The sequence below is a fragment of the Dromaius novaehollandiae genome, chromosome Z, assembly GCF_036370855.1.
Source record: "Dromaius novaehollandiae isolate bDroNov1 chromosome Z, bDroNov1.hap1, whole genome shotgun sequence".
NCBI classification, from domain to species: Eukaryota; Metazoa; Chordata; class Aves; order Casuariiformes; family Dromaiidae; genus Dromaius; species Dromaius novaehollandiae.
The window spans coordinates 49,251,956-49,265,356 of NC_088132.1; the positions used below are offsets into that span (position 1 = coordinate 49,251,956).

Here is a 13,401-nt window from a genome sequence, read left to right on the forward strand (position 1 = left end):
AGACACCAGAGTTGGATTGCATACTTGTCCCTCTGCTTAGGAGCCTGTAATTCTCTTTGGATGGTAGACACCTACAACCTTCTTTCCAAAGGCTGAGCAAGTACTGGTTTTGCTTTTGAAACTGCTCCCTTTCTGAATTTCTTCCTGCTCCTCAAAAAGCTCAGCCCTCCATCTCAGCAGTCAAGAGAATGTTTTAACAAGCTGCTGTAAGTGTGCCAGGAAGGACAACGTGCATTGCTGCTGTTCCAAAATGATCCCCAGGTAGGAAAGTGCAGAAGATGCTTTAGGCCAGGTGGGGCACTGCAGATGTGCTCACTCCTGAGTTCCCAAGTGGTTAGGCTGCAGAAATTCAGAGCTGAGACCGCTTCCAGGACCTTGCTTCCCGAAACAGTACCTTGTATGGAGACCTCAAGCTAGGACCCATCCACTGGTGACTGAATGCCATGACTGTCCTGTGCTGTGTCCCTGTTTGTTTTCCCTTTCTGTCAGAGTTGCTTGGGGTGAGGAAGTTATGAACATTTGCAGACCTGGAGTCTGGGGAGCTTTGCAGTCAGCAGGCTCGCACTTAATGGGTTTAGAAAGCTGCTGAGTGGTAAGTGTAAGAGGAAGGTGTTTGATTTGGGAAGTCATTTTTGTCTAAATCCTCTCTTGATCTCTGCTCCAAATCCTTGATGTCTAGGAGGACGTTAAGGGAGGTGGTGTATATGCTTGTCCTGTTCTGGTTTTTCTGTAGGCACCTGCTTTCAGGCCCTGCTGGAGACAGAAGAGTGAGCTTGTGGAAACTTCGGCCTGAGCCAGTACTAATGTTTCTGTGCCATTAGCTACAGCTGCAGCAGTGTTCACATTAGGCATCATGAGTCAGAAAGTAATTATGGGACAGTTCACAGGAAACTTGTTTAAGAATCAAAATGCTAAATGGAGCTAATAGGATAGATGTGTTAGATATTAAAACTGGATGTTGAGAGATTTGCCACAGACCTGGCTCACAGAAGTCTCCTACTGTAAGACTGTTACAGCCCATAACAACCCTTTCCTCCAAAGCTTTTTCCAGATCCTCTGCTTAAAGCCTGACACTTGAAATTTCTCTGAGGACTGTGAATTTCACTCTAAAGGAATGCTTGAGCTACACAGTGGTAGAGAATTCAATTTTAATTTTAGCTTTTTGTGCTTTAATTTTTTAACTAAATTCCACATATCTTCTCAGAAACCTGCTACTGAATGTTTTGCAGTATTAGAATTCAAACTTGAATTCTTATGTCTTGAATATTCTGTAAACTTGTTTTCCCCAAATTTACCCAAAAAAGAGACTGTAGCATCCTTAAAAGGAAGCAGATTGCAGCTGTATTTATGTGGCTAGCAGTGCCTGCATTAATCAGGGCTATTAGTTGATAAATAGTGCTGTTGATAATTCCAACAAAAGAAGAACAGAACATTCTTTCTTTGTGAGAGGACCAACATCTTGCATTTGCATTCTCAAATGATGGAATTAAAAGCCACCATTGTCACAGGCAATATTTGTGCTCCTGTGTGTGCATTATGACAGAAGGAAACACAACTGCTTGTTTTAACCTCATCTTTACAAGAAATCCTGTCTTCAAGCTGATCCAAGTTTCTATCCAAGCACCATTGTGCTATGGTATCATAGCTGCATCTCAGCTATGTGATAAGACATTTACATTTTTACTTCTGGCAGAATTCTGTCATGGCCTCAAATGGGTTTATAACATCTGCTTAGTTTTGTCCTTCCTAAAGGAAACTATATGCTTAGGTTTGAAGATATATTTTCCAAGCCTTTATATACATAACAGGTAGCCAGAAGCGAAATTATTCTTGAGAGGTCTTTTGGATCAGTATCCTTATGCCGCTAAATGAGAACATTCATCAAATAACTCTTTAGTTAGATATGTTTTTTAATATATTAGATACTGAATTTGAACAGTATTTAATACAAAGGAAATCAAATATTAGTTTTTAGATGGCAGTCAAGGGTTGATATTTAGAACTGAAATGATATACAAGATTCCATAGCTGGTGAAAACACAGAGTTTATAAATCAGAGTTTGTAAGAATGTTATACTAATGTGTTTCAAAGGGTTTTTGTTAAGTTTTATTTGAATCAGAAGTATACATAATAATGCATATTTTTAAGAACTCCAGGGAATGTGGATGTGTGGAAGAAGTAATTTTTGAAAAGCTGTCTTTCTTAATTATGGAGATACTGAGGATAAGATGCTGAAACAAGAAATAAGAGGTTGGCAAATTCATGTAGCTGGACATAACGCATGCCAGCATTTGTACTGTGTAAAACATTTACAGGATGTTTTATTTAAGGGATGTTAGAAATAAACCCAGCAAAAGTCCTCTGGTGATAGAAACCATATAATGGTGTTATCATGCCCTAGAAGTATAGTCAAAAACTCATTTAATGTTGAAAGCCAAACACTAAAATCTAAAGAATTCATGGAGGATACTGTGATGCGAAAGTGGTGGTCGCCTAACATGCATACTTGTACTCTGACAAGAATGTTACTTTTTCATTGTTATTTTTTAATCAGTTTGCCTGGGAGTATCAACTCTTCTTCAAAATAAGGGGAATTCTAAGAAGTTAGCTTATTTTCAGTCAGAATACTATGTGCTGGCATCTGTTTGGATGATGTTTGCCTGCTGTAGTAATTTCTAGCTGTCTTCCTATGGTCGTATTCTTGTTAGCTCTCATAATAAATTGGAGTCCTGCTAACAGGAGAGGTTGGTGATATTACTGTAAGTATTCCTTGTTTGACTGCTGTATATCATCAATATTATCAGTTCCTTTTAACACAGCGTTTGGTGAATATCAGTTGCTGCATAAATAACTTAAAGGCCAAAAGATGGAAATGATGGGAAATAACCCTTCTGCCTAAGAATAGTAAAAAATCTCTGTTGTTAAGACCTGGAAAAACCACATGACTGGAAACATTGCATTCCTGAGACTATCTATCTCTGTCTTCTGTCAGGTTTTATAGTCGTAAAACTTCAGAGCTGGTCTGTCTAAAAATGAATGATTTCAGTAACAATTGTGCTCAGAGTTTGATTTCAGCCCAGGAAAACCAAACCAATGTTGTTCTCTGTAATATGATCCTCTAGTCCCAACTGGACTGTGCAGAAACTCAGACTTATGGAAAGGGCTGCTATATTTCTTCTGAGATGATCTAAAGCTCTTGCTAGGCTTGTATTTTTATTACTTGTTGTCAAGTCCTAAATAGGGGCTCATGGACCTTAATCGAGAGCACAGTCCTTTGCCTGTTGCATTTATAATCTAAGCATATGGAAATAGTCAAAAGACAGATACAGGTAGTCGAAGGAGTACAAAACTTTACTTTGTTTCATCTGTAGAAGAGCCCCACTTTTCGCAGAAGTAGCACAATGCGGAGGCTTTGATGTGAGCTACCACCATGAGATTGGCAAGAAAGGAAGGACTGGGTTGAGTGGTGGCAATCAAGTGTAGATGAGCCCAAATTTGTGTTGGAGGCCAACTTCCCCTCTAGTCTGGTAGAAGTACCGTAAGATGCTTATAGGCTATAATGTGTGTGTGTGTTTGGCGGGGGGAGGTGTCCTATTCTACCACCATTATTCCTATGACTTAGGATTTATCAAGGAAGGAGTAACGTTAGTTAACAAATACAGTTAATCCAAAGCATACATGACATAGCTTTCTATTTGTATTCAGGTTCTTCCTTGTAAATTGTCAGGGAACTTCTTCCTTGCAAGCTAGAAAATTGTAGCTGTGATTCCCTTTTTATTAGTTCAGGAAAGGATAAAAATAATTTAAATGTGCTTGCAGTTGGCCTGACAGAAGATGCTGATGATAGCACTAGAGAGCTTTCTTTTTGCTCTTTTTAATCTGTGTGTGTGTGCTCTCATGCACGTGCGCTCTCTTGCATGCTTTTCTTTTTTCTTAAACCATCCTTTAGAAATGGCTATGTCTGGTTTAAGTGTGTAAAAGATATTCCCTCCCTTTCTTTTCCATGACGAATGCACCATGGAGTTCATTATTCAGTAACTGCATTTATTCAATAATGAATCACAAACAATTTCTCATCCTTCAGTTTCATTGCCATGTTACTTGTCCTTCAAGTGTTGTAGGAACTTGTTTAATATTCAATTTCACATCACAGTGTGTTGCATAGTTAAATGAACTTTCTTTTCTAGACATGTGGAATGCGACGCTAGTGTTGTAGACTGCAGGATGTTTATTGGTGATACTTGTGGAGGTGAAGCCTTCATTCCTTCTTAATAGCTTCTGTTCTTAAAGAACATGAATAATCATAAGAGGGGAAGAAACATGTATGTTCCTGGATACATCTCTAGATAACCTTCTAGATACAGATGTGCACTGGGTATGTCTTTCCAAGCTGTAAACATTTCCTCAAAGGTTTAAGTTGTCTTATTTCACTAGTTACAAAGTAATGGAGGTAAAGCAAGAGTACTTTCATGGTACTGAAAAAAGGGGGTGTGTGTGTGGGGGAGTTTAGTAGGATTTCAAGTCAATTGTAGCCTGTAATGCATAAGCATATAAGGTGTTATTAAAATGGTATGGTTTACAGCTTTTGAACTGCAAAAAGCCTACACTTCCATTCATTAGGGTGGCTATTGGGTAGCTGCTACACAACAGCTGTGCTGGGTTTGTTTTCTTTAAAATGTTGCCCCTGCTGCCCATTCACCCCATGCTATGGAAAATGCAGAAATCTGTGTCAAATGTTGTGTGATGCCCCTGAGTGGACTATCGCAGTGGGAACTGATGTCTGTGTCAAATGTTGTGTGATGCCCCTGAGTGGACTATCGCAGTGGGAACTGATGCCAAGATTAAAAAGACAGAGTCCCTGGATCAGGTTTCCTATTAGCCAGGGAGGATTGTGTAGCACTGCAGTGGTCCCCCCTGTTCAGTAGCCCTCATGTAGGCTCTTGGTAGGGGAGGCTAAGTTGACAGATCACCGGTAGCAGCAGCTTGGCTTGGGATGTCTGCATCACCCTGACTCAGCTGGAAGGATCTCGCCTGTTAATTTGAAGTCGTTAGAAAGGGTATTACACCTCTATGTCTTATCACTGTAAGAGAATAGAAAGCCATGCTTTGTTAGCATAATATTATTGTATCAGTTCTTTTCAGATGAGTATATGCAAGTAAGCAAGGAAATAAATTAAAATATTGTTGTAAGAACTTTAATATAGTTACTAGCTAAAGGCCTGTTTCTCATACTCGGTTTCTGTGGATGTTTCTTCACAGTGTAGGGTCTCCTTCACATGACTTGAGTGGGAATGCATATGCAGTGAGTATCAATTTCAAATGAGGTGCTAAATGTGTATTGTACTTTTTTTTTTTTATCTTGCATGACATATGGTCTGCTATTTTTATTTACCTAGAATTTTCATTTTACACCTGTAAAATGCAGCTTTTACAGCTTTTCAGTCATTGTTTATTTGATGTTTATTTAAATTTGTATTTAATGTATAGTAAATCATTATTCCTAGGGAATGACAGAAACTTCAGTGCTTTACTAGAAAGAAAAGTTATTGACTATATTGTTATATTGACAAAGGGCAACTTACCAGTTTTGTCCATTACAAGTAGATGTAAAAAAGATGACTTCTGTAAAACTGGAGAATAATGTATAAGACCTGCAGTGAGCTGTATCCTTTCGATAAAGGAAACAGGAGTCCTCTGTCGCCGTAGAAACTTCTGACTGATTTTGCAAAAGCTAGGTGTCTTGGAAAAATAAATGGTCAAGTTTTAAATAACTCCAGGAACTTTATAATTTATTTGTAAATTTTAGGAGGAGAGCAAACTGTTTCATTTGATTACTGCATGTACCTCTGTTTAAATTAATACATATTAATAAGAATCATGCTTAAATCTTATTTAAATGATTCAACCATGCTTTACAAATAAAATAAATATCCATGTTTTTCCGAATTAATGCTGACCATTGAAAGCTCTGTTGCTTTTGTTTGGCTAGCAGAAGATCCAGCATTTTCTCAGGGGTATCTTAATAAAATTAAAAGGGATTGGAGAGGAGCGGAGTTCCTTCTTCATGACATTGAAGAAAAACTGCTATTTTTCACACCTTCCTGTAGTCACGAATCCCACAGATATTAGGAAGAGATGTTTTAACAAAAGTATTTTGTAATATTTTAAAATGTTAAACACGGTGAAGGAGGTCTTCATTTGTAGACGGTAATGTTACAGCTTTTCTGTATACAGTCAATAAATTATATGTGAAGTCTAAATACAACAGTTTGCATGACAACTCGTGATAACTTTTCATTTTTTTGTCCTAGTGGGAGTTTCCAGTTTTGGGCAGTTTTATGTGACTTTCACTCCCTAAAGTTGGGTCGGTTCAAATCTTAAGTCTTCTGCACCACAGGGGTTAGGCAAATCTAGGATGTCTCACCTGAACACTATTTTGAACCTTTGCAACTGTTAGATATGAAAAAAATAGGTCATCTAACACATGGCTAAAGAGTGGTTTGATTTGAAAGGAGATAAATATTGAGGATCACTGACAGAATTATTTGATCCAGTCTAAAGCTGAAATGATGCAAGATGGTCCTGGCTTTTGCCATTTAGAATAAATTTGTTTTTCTAAACATAGTTACTTTTCTCCAGTATTTCCTGCACCCACTTCACTACTAAAGAAAAGAATCAATCACAATGAAGGTACCAATAAAGGAAGACAATGCACAATTGTGGTCTATATTTAATAAATCTTCCACCTATTTTCATGTTTATTAACATGAAAAACATGTCACTAACTTGTTTTATTAACAGGGTTAATCAGAAAAGCCATTATCTCTTTTTTAAATCTGAGACCTCTTTTTCATTTCTTGTGATATTATTTCATTTTCATTGCTACAGTGCCTAGGAGTGGCAGTGCACATAAATACAGGAAGAAAGATGGTAATTTCCCAATGTTTTCAAAATCTAAATAGCAAATCAAGAGACAAGAGGTGGATGGAAATAGACAGGAAGGGACAGGGTTAGTGAGATGCTAAGGATCTTGGCATATTATCAAGCGATTTGTTGATGAGACTTTGAAGCCATCGCAGCAATGGAAAGTTTTAAGGCTGTGAAGGAGAGCAATGAGCTTTCTTTACAGATATTTTCAGGAAATTTCACCCAAGTTTTTGAAGCAGGACTGTCTTGTCTTTTTTTTCTAGACAAATTATGAACCTCTGGGAGAGAGCAACTATCTATGTTTTTGTTTTGCCAAATGGTATCTAGCAGGTTCAGGCCTTCATCTTGATTTGTGACATTACTGTAATAGAGATAACACTAAAAATAATTTTAATTATGATGCACTTCCTAACAAGAGTACTGTTCTTTCCCCTGTGATTTTCTGTTTCTTGAAGTGGGATTCACCCTTCTAACTTTATATGTTTGAATACAGAAGTCTGTGTCTGAGCTACTCATCCTAGGCACCATCTGAGCTGTTTTAATGCTCTACTTTAGGACAGCATGTTTCTTTTCTCATACTATGAAGTGAGCTTAGATAACACACTGAGGTTTGGATGTCAATATCTGCTCCTAACACAAGGTTGCTTTTAGTAACTAGTGATGCTGCTGTGGACTTGCTTTGGTTTGGACAAGAGACCTGCAGATTCACTGTAGACTGGAGAGTGCAGAGGCAGCAGACAGCGGGAGTAGTCTATTTGAAAAAAAGGCACAGACTATTTAATTCAAGCCTCATAAAAAGTTAAAGCTAAAAAGAAAAGTTGTTTTAATATCGGAACACTCAGGAAAATTAATCTAAATTCATTTTTAAGTGAATTACTGAAATGGCATTACTTCTCTTTGTATCAGCCATCTGGTTCAGATCACCGTGACCTTTATGGTGGGTGTTAATTAAGGATATTAATTCTGTATCAGGTGTCTACACAGAGGTTTAGTTTGATTCAGATAATCTACTTTGCATTCACATTGCTAGGTAATTTGAATTAATCTTTTTTTTTTGGAATAGCTACTTAAAGATGAGATGCAAGACTGATACTAGTTGTTCCATCCAAAGCATTTAATCTACTTACAGTTAAAGCTTTTGCCACATTTGGAAAAAGAAATAAAAATCATTTGCTTCTCTTCCTGGGGTAATCTCTTACTACAATGACACCCCCAAAATAAGAAACCACGGTATTCTGGGGGGGGGGGGGGGGGTTGAGGGCGTAACTAACTAGAATTGGGAATGTTGGATAGTCAACAGGAACTTCTTAGTGAAGGCAGGTGAGAATAGGAGCATGTGAAGTAGTCGACACAACAGACATTTGAGTTCAGAAGACCAGGCATCTATGGAACAGTTCTCTGAAATGGGGCAGACTGAATTTTGGTTTCATTGCCAGTAAACATATGACAATATGTTTATCAGAAACTTGCTTTTTTGCTAGTGATATAACTGTTACCTTCTGGTGGAACTTGTGTATGTTCAGTACTAATAAGACATGAGAGGCAGTGAAAAGGAATGAATTTTGTGGCTCGCACAGAAGGCTCTGATGTACTAATTGATCTGAATATTTTTTATAATGAACAGTGATTTGTTTTTTCATATAGTGGCTTTTATTGTTTCAAAGCTGAATTTTATGTGCTAAATAGGCATTTATAAGCACCAGTGTGTAAACCGCGGCAGTCAAATACTATGCCTTATTTTTTTGTTTCTATTTCACAAATATAATTAGTATTTGTTTAAATGAGTGTTTATTAAACAAAGCCACATATTGTGGGCTACATTGAAACATGATAGTTAAGCTACATTTTTTCAGAGCAGAAGTGAGTCTTTGAAAAACTAAACAGATGTGATTGCTATAACCAATTTTTTTTTAATTGGCACCAAATAATTAAACTTTCATATTCCCTGTTGACTTTGGAGTAAAGGAACTCTGCATTCTGTAACGTCCATGTGGTGGAGACTGTGAATTTGTAATTGGCATCTTCATTTTTAGAGTATTAGGTGGTCCAGAAGTGCTTTGCATCATTTGAAACAGTTCGTATCCTTTGTAGGTGATTTGAGTGGATAATTCTTTGTTAGGAAGGACAGGAAGTAGGATTATGTATGGGAAGGCTGTTGCTTTTTGTTTATGGATGCGGGAGGTTGCTGAAGACCTATTAGAAAATAGGCTTGGCAGCTTTTGTACAAGATAGTCTTAGACTGCAGTTAATAAGAGACTACTATTTGTTTGTTAAATTAATATCAAATAATTTGTGGTAACTCTTTTCCTTAGCTTTAACAATAAAAGTTTGGAATATCAGTACTCCTGAGCAGATGTATTCTGCTGTGTTTCCTTTTAGCTGTGAGGCTCTTGTATTAGAATTTGGAAATATAAAGTATGTATAGTGTTATGAACTGATAGATGTTTTACTTAAGGTACTCAATCAAGAGCTCTCCCCCAGCCTTTTTCTGCCTTGGAGTGTAATAGAGATGATAACAGGAGGCTAAGACACTTCAGGGAATGAGTGTGTCTGGAGTCAGAAAGAAGGGGAAAGAGCTGGATGTTAGTGAAAGAGTTCTGCATGGGATGAAACTAGACCAAGTGATTTTTATTAACAGTTAAGCTTTACAGGTAATATGGCTTCAAAGTTATTGCACATCTCTGTGGTCCTATACAGTTAGCATGAAATCAACAGTGAACATTTGTAGCCTAGAAAAAAGATGTATGGAATGTCCTGATTAGCTTTTCTATGATAGATTTATTTATTTGGTGATCAGATAACTACAGGTAAAAATCTAATAAAGTCCTGTGTGTGAAGGTGGTTGAGGTTAAGGACTAGGCAAAACCTTGTGTATTAAGGATGAACATAAGCTCAGAGATGTATGTGCAGAGATGGTAGGCAGCTGATGGGTTTCTGCCCTTCTTCCTTTCCTGGAAGGTGCCACCTATAGGCAGTGGTAGCTGAGTCATCTGGACCTGGTGAATTAAAGCCAGCTGTTTACTGTTGGCTCATGGCACTATGCTGAGCAAAAATCTCAGGAAGTTCGGGAGTTGCTTTGTGAGAAATGCCTCTGTTCCTTTAAAGGGTATGAGACTGTCTGAAGGAGGAATAGAGTTGGCTGTGAAGAATAGTTACGGGGTCAACCATCCCAGTGTACGTAGGACACTTTCACAATACAGACTCTAGTGTTACACCCTTAGCTGTTTGCTTCCTTTTGTTAATATTTGTAGATCAGATGAAGCATTTCCAAGATTGAAAGTAAAACGGGAGGATAACAGAAGGGCATGACAGAGGTTTAATTATAGTTCTCAGCAGGAATGAATTGTTTAATAACATGCTTTGGCCTTATTTTTGCTTCTAGAAATGATTATGTTGCTAGCTTACTTGCAGTCATGAAGAAATCCATTCCCCCATGTTTTTTGCCTAGTTACTGCTTTTTTACCTTGTGCTTATTCCTGTAATATTGCTCATATGTGCTGTGCAGCAGCAAGCCCTATTTAGCTATGGTGACTTCCAGTTAATGTTTTTTAGAGCTTGTATCTTTTTAAACCACTAACCTGAACCAAGTTGAAGTGCGTTACCTAAAGCTTCAGGAAGCTTTTATGTCTATCATCTTAAAGAAGGTGAAATGACAGTCTCAGCATAAAAAAAAAAAAAAAAAAAAAAAAGCAAAGACGTGGGTAGTTGTTAACTTCATGCATGTCTGTGTTTTGGGGCACACACTAATGACCGTGGATGGAAAGGTGGCATGCTCAGAGGTTTAATGCAGTCGAACCAAATGCTATACTCCTTTCCAGACTTCAGTTGAGTAGGTATCTACCCTGTGAACGTGCCACCTTGGGTCAGCACCCATGGATGTTGGTGTTGCCCTGCCCCTACGACCTTGTCATTAATTCCTGGTTAAGCAGGAGCCTAAGCAGAATGGGGGTGTTTGGGGAAAGACAAATGAGCATCATCTGGATGCTAAAGAGAGTCTTAATCCCTGCTTGGATGCTCTTTATGGTTCAGCGGAGCTTTTTTTGACCTTGGCTTCCAGCTTCGGGGCAGAACTTTGTTTGCATATTGCAAATATGAGCAGTGTAGCATCATGCAACTACAAACTTGGTGAGTTAACTAATGCATTGGTGATAGTGCGTGTGTGGTGGGAGGCATGGTGTCCTCAGGCTCCTGGAAGGTGTCTGTGACGCACGGGCCTAGGATTGAGTGGGTAGGTTTCCATGCAAGTACAGAAAATATTTTTCATTGGGTACTGTGGAGGTGCCATCCCCTGGGGGGTAGTTGGGCGTGACCATTTGTGGGGAGCTTCAGCCTTCCTCTCTTGCACACTGGTATGTGATGTGGAGGGCTGAGGTAGCAGGTTAGCATCAGCTGACTGCTTCAGGGCGCGCTTAGCTGTGTCGCCTTGCGTATGAGCGAGCTGGAATGGAGCCCTTGGCAGCAGGGACCGCGCTTGTAATTCATAGTGCGGGGCGTTTCCTGGGCGTGCCTGTGGTGCGTCCGGAGGAGGCTGGTGGGCGCCTTAGCACCTGGACAGGGATGCAGCCTTTTGAACATTGCTGCTTAGCTTTAATGCTTGTGTAGGTTTAAAAAAAGGGGGGGATGCAGAGCTGGCAGGGTTTGGGTAGTGGGGCCGCAGGGGTGCCCAGTGTCAGCAGAGGCCAGGAGATGTCCTGGGCCCATCATTTCCCCTCCCCCCCCCCCCCCCCCAAACTGGCATCGGCAGGGGAGCAGGTGGGACCGCTACTTAGATGCGTTTAAGATAGGGAGGCAGCCCTTAGGGGCAGGAGGTGCATGAGGAGGCCAAGATGTGGGGAGACGCGGGAGGCACAAGGGGAGGTCTGGGAGGGCACGTGAAGGCGGTGTGTGGAGAGGCCTGTTTTTGAAGGAGATGAGTGAAGGGGATGTTGTTGGGACATGGCTGGAGATGCGCTCCTGGAAGGGGGTGCTCTGTGCCAAGGTGGGGGCACCCCTGAGGGGCGCAGCCGTGGGGGGGACTTGTGGTGGGGCGGTGATGCCCCCAGTGGCCCATGCCAGAACCAGCGCTCGACCAGGGGAGGGGGAGGAAGGGGGGAGAGGAGGTGTCTGAAACTGATCCTGGGAAAGCGGGAGGGAAGGTGTTTACCTAAATGTTTGCTTAGTCATCATCTAATTTTTTTTCTCAATAGCTGAAACAGTAATTAAAAGTTTATGTTAATTGGCAATAAATTAAATTAAGTGAAATTCCCTAGGTTGAGATTGTTTGGCTTGCTGCAGGTAGGTGCAGATCTTCTTGTGTCCATTGGACCCGCTTTGCAGCCGTGATAACTACCTACAAGCAGGACCTCGATGGGCTGGTTTGCTTTCCTCCCCTATGACTAAAGCCTTAGGGAGCAGAGAAGAGGGTCTGTTCCTCAGACCTGTTCTGCTTTCCTTGGTGAGAGCTTTTCCTCATTCATCTGAAAACCAGGTGTTCCCAGACAGAAAATTAAAAGCTTAATAATGCAGGTCTGTGACAATAACTTAACCCCTGCCCCTGAAACCCTCCCTAAAGTTAAAAGTGGAGTTTTAGTTGGACAGTGCTGAACATCTTAACTATGTAAGAGCTTTTGTGGGTAAAATCACTCTTATTTTTTGGGAGAAGGCTTACATATGGCTTTATATTCTATTTCAGAAGTTATTCTGAATAACTGAATAAGTCAATGGATAGCAGTGTTTGGAAAAATCAGTGCATTTAGTCATGGTTAGTAAATTTTTTAGTGTTAAGTAGTTAAGCATTTAGTGAAATAATTAGCTTGTGTAATAAATGTACTTCCTAACTCATTATTTTTCTAAAATGTAAAGGAAAAAATTTTTTTATGTGAAGTACAATATAAAGCGAGGGCTAAAAACCTGCTGTTTTTTAATTGTCGTTCACCTACATTTAGTTATACTGTTGCTTTTTTTATATACTAGCATGAACACTTCTTACCTGTAATTTCTCTTCAGTGTAAGATTTTAAAATACTTGCCTTTAGGATTTGGATGTTTAGTTCCCATTGCATACGTTACAGGTAGCTCTTCAGCAGAGGATTTTCAGACGTGATGGGAGTTTGAGTTTCTCTCACATCAAGTACAAAAATATTGTAGGGGAATATGGGGATTTTCGCCTTATCCTTCCTCTCTCATTGGCACCAGTTTTGGGGGAATGGTTTCATGTTCATGACTTGATCTTGTGGTTGCATTTATCCCTGTGTTCATTGGTACTGTATTGAATTTTCTTCGTTTAGCAGGTTATCACATTATATTAAATATGATTCCATTACGAAGAAAAAAAAGTTGGCTCAACATGTAGCCTAATAAAGCTGAGGCCTGATGTGAAGCCTCAGAAACATGATGAGGTGAATGTCTAAAGCTTACAGAGCACTTAGGTTCTTTTTCTCAGCTTTTTTCAGATAGTTATCCTGACCAAATCTGCCTTTGTTGTGTTTCCACTCT

The 13,401-nt window shown here is 39.5% G+C and overlaps 1 protein-coding gene across 5 annotated transcripts in view; it reads left to right on the top strand.

Moving 5' to 3' along the window:
* Positions 1-13,401, top strand: part of LOC135324697 (multiple C2 and transmembrane domain-containing protein 1) — a 286,852-nt gene that overhangs the window by 108,163 nt on the left and 165,288 nt on the right. The gene's annotated exons all lie outside the window — the stretch shown is intronic.